The sequence below is a fragment of the Mus caroli genome, chromosome 17 (assembly GCF_900094665.2).
Source record: "Mus caroli chromosome 17, CAROLI_EIJ_v1.1, whole genome shotgun sequence".
Taxonomy (NCBI): Eukaryota; Metazoa; Chordata; class Mammalia; order Rodentia; family Muridae; genus Mus; species Mus caroli.
The window spans coordinates 23,673,630-23,677,873 of NC_034586.1; positions in this window are offsets into that span (position 1 = coordinate 23,673,630).

The window sequence follows — 4,244 nt, forward strand, 5'->3', positions numbered from 1 at the left end:
TGGAACTCACTCTGTAGACCAGGCTGGCCTCGAACTCAGAAATCTGCCTGCCTCTGCCTCCCAAGTGCTGGGATTAAAGGCGTGCGCCACCCCCACCCGGCAAGATCTTTTGGATCACAAGCAAGTCAACAAAAAGATGACACACGGTAAGAAAACACACAGCAACCTCAGAGGTGGGTGAACGCTCAAATGCTGAGCTGGGAAAAGCCCGTGTTTCTCTTTTCTCTGTTCTGTTCTTTCTAAATTGGAGAGGTCAAGGTGGGAGATTAGTCAGCGGCTCTGCCCTTGCTGGAAGCCAGAACGAAATCCAAGTCTTGAATTCTGGCACTACACTATTGCCTTAGTAAAGTTCTCAAAGTGCTGTCAATCAAAGGAGACCTCTTGGAGGGTCTACTTATTATTACTTAACGTTCCTTTCTTAAAAGTCACTTTTTCAAATTACTGGTTTACATTTTCCTTTAAAACCTGTTTATGGCCTAGTGTATGAAGGAAGGCACCTGCTGCCAAACTCAGCTGGATGAGCTGAATGCATTCTCTGGATCCAAATGGAAAAACAGGAGACTGACTCCTGACATGTGTATACACACACGCACATGCACACGAACTCCTAACTAAATGTAATAAAAATAAAACTTATTTATATATTTGTTTTGAAGCAGAGTTTCACTATACAGCCCAGATTACCATCAAATTCTGATTCTCCTGCCTCAGCTTTTCAAGTGCTGGAATGATAAGTATGCACTAGCTACCCCCATACCTAGCCAGCCAAGAGCAAAATATATTTCTTTGGAACGATTTAGGATTAGAGTCCAGAAACCTCCAGATTTCAAGCAGCCTCAGTAATGTGCTCTGAGCTTTTATTGACCAAGCCAGTTCAGTCAGTCAACAGGTTCTCCAGGGAGGGAGGGAGGATTAAAAAGAAAAAAGACAATTAGACAACATTGTAGCATGACCCGTCAATTCCTAGACTGAAGGCAAATCTAATTTTCCCAATCTGCTTTTTTTTTTTTTTTTTTTGGTTTTTTGAGACAGGGTTTCTCTGTGTAGCCCTGGCTGTCCTGGAACTCACTCTGTAGACCAGGTTGGCCTCGAACTCAGAAATCTGCCTGCCTCTGCCTCCCAAGTGCTGAGATTAAAGGCATGTGCCACCACGCCCAGCCTCCAGGAGGTTTGAGGAACAAGTCCATGGTACAGGAGCTATTCAGAGGCTAGTGATGTTTGAAAGTCAGTCTGCACACAGTGTGTGTGTGTGTGTGTGTGTGTGTGTGTACATTATGAGTACAGGTATTTGCAGAGTTCATAAGGGACTATTACAGGCAATTCTTAACTACCTGACGTGGGCCCTGGGGACTGCCCTCTGGTCCTCTGCCTGAAGAGAGGAAGTTAGAACTCACCGGATATGGGGCTGCTTCAGATTGCCCATAGCCACTGACTCCAGACTAGGATTTACTTCATGCAGGGGTGTGGTTTTGTCAGCTGAAGAGAGGTTTGTTTTTTTTGTTTGTTTGTTTTTTGGGTCTTTTTTTTTTTTTTTTTTGCGATTGTGTGACATTTGGAATTCTGGAGACTTTTGAGAGCATATATAAATGCTAGGGCCCCAGAAGCAGGGTTGTTGTTGGTGGTGGTGGTGTGTTATGAAATACAATGTGGAGAGGGGGTACCCTTGGCAGACCCACGACAAGGTGTGCCCCTGAGTAAGCCACACCGGTGTGAACGAGGGTTACTAGAGGAAGGGGGAAGAGGGGATAAGGGAAAGAGATGGAGGCAGACAAGTGCACAGCTAGACAGACAGAAGGGAGCAGGATGGGAGAAGGAAGTGTACCCACAGAGAACAGGTAAAGGGGACACTGGGGACAGAGAGCAAGCAAGCTGCTGAGAAAAAAGTGGGTTTTATATGTAGCACACAGATGTCACACATGGGGCAGTGGCAGGTCAAGACATAAGCAACTGCTAGGTCCCTGAGAGCAGCAGGCCAGAGAAATTGCCTGTACACTAACAGTGAAAATCAAACTTGCCCCAAGGAACTGTTAGTTCCACTTCCCTAATCAGCAGGAAGTCTGATGATAATGCCCGCCCACTTTCAGGGATCTCTCTCCTTTCCCCTCTATCCTTTCTTCTCTCTTATCTAGTGTTTGGGGTTTGAAATGGTGGATGAAAGAAGAACCCACAAAGTAGCAAAGATACCTATAACCCTGTTTTTTTTGGTTTTTGGTTTTTGAGACACGGTTTCTCTGTGTAGTCCTGGCTGTCCTGGAACTCACTCTGTAGACCAGGCTGGCCTCGAACTCAGAATTCCGCCTGCCTCTTCCCCCCAAGTGTTGGGATAAAAAGGCATGCATCACCATTGCCTGGCACTACAACCTTGTCTTACCACCTTCTGCTAGGAGACTCTTCTTGTACAAATTGTAGAGAGTCATCATTTCCGAGAATAGGGGGTGGGAGTGGGAGGTGGGCATGTATCTGCTTAGGGGGTGGGCGTGGTGTGGGAGTTTGGGCATGTATGGTTTGTACTTTCCTCCCCTTCCTTCTGCCTTCTCCAGCTTTCAGTCTCCATTCTGCTCTATCATGTGAGTTTGTAGAACTAGCTGGTCACAACTGTGGGGTGTCACCACCTTGTGTTAGAAAAAGGAGATCTCGGGTCCAGGAAAGAACGCGAATCTCGAATCTCCCTTCAGATTTTTTCCTCTTTATAGGAGAGGAACCTCATGACCATTGTGGGCAGGGCACGGGCGTGGCCTGGAGGAGGGAGAGCATCTGAGAAACAGCATCATTACAGAGATGCTATAAGGTTGTCTTAGGAATCACTGACTTCTCTTTAAAACCTGAGGAGGGGGCCTTGAGAGATGGCTCATTGGTTAAGAGCACTCAGTGCCTTTCCGAAGGTCCTGAGTTCAATGCCCAGCACCCACATGGCAGTACACTATGGTCTGATGCCATCCCTGGTGTGCAAGTGTACATGCAGACAAAACACCGATATACATATATATATAAATAAAGATTGGGGATGACCCCGCTCTGTGGGCTCAACTTTAATCCCGACACTTTGAGAGGCAGAGGCTGAGAGTTCCAAACTAGCCAGGACCACAGGAGACCCCATCTCCAAATAAACAACAGAAGAACACGTAGAGGAACCTCACTAAGAGAGAAAGCTTAAAGGAAAGGACATGGCCACTTGGCGGGGATGGGGGGTGGGGTGGGGGGGTGTGAAGAGGCTCTAGAGAGACAGCTTTCAAGGAAATCTCCTGATCAAAGGAAAGTGTCTGACCTGGACTTTTATATTCTTTCTGAGCATGTTAGGGAGTTCCCCACCAAGTGCAGGATGACACACTAGAGACTGTAAAAACACACAGCTGGTCAACAGAGTTCCTTAACTCAGTCTGGGAGGGAGCACCGGGGGCGGGCGGGAGTGGCCTGATGACTTCAGACTGAAATCTGATTCCTATGATAGAACCGTTTGTTTTTTATTTAATGTTCCAAATAAGAGATTTATGCAAATCAGTTCAACAGGGAGGTAGTTTCTTCCTATACTAAATACATTTCTGCAGTAACTTGTAATGTGGATCCTATTTTGGGTGATTTGATATGTTGGAGACACATTCAATACTAAATTAAAACCAATTTTTTTTCTCCATCTAAATAAAAAAAAATTGTGTTCATAATTTCTGCTTCCCTTCCTTTTCTCTGAAGTTTAGTTTAGTCTAAGCCCTTCAACATACCCCTTTGTCCTTTTTCATTAGCTGTTGCCATGTACACATATGTACATGTATACGTATATATTCCTAAGTACAATCTAGCCTGGGTAGCGTTACTCGTGCGTATGACTTGGTGGTGTGCTTCTCCCAGGGGAGGTCACTTCTGCTAGGAGTCCCTTGTCTTTATTCTTTGTGTAGGGCTGGGACCTTGTGGGCTTTCCGGCATCCTGTTAGCATGACAGTTGTCCTTGTTGGGCTCCTGTGCAGGCAGCCATGTTGGTGAGACATTATTACTATGGCTTCTGACGTTCCTAGGAGAAACAGTCTCACAACAAACTCCCTGTTCTTCTGGCTTTAAACAATCTTTCTGGCTTCTCTTTCATAGTATCCTGGAACCTGAAGTGCGCCACCATGCCTGGCTAATAAGACACTCTTGTTTTGTTTTGTTTTTGAGACAGGGGCTATGTGGTCCTGGCTATTCTGTGATGACACTCTAATATTGATGACAATATGACACTCTTGATTTCAATTTTTCCTTTTTTTTTTTTTTTT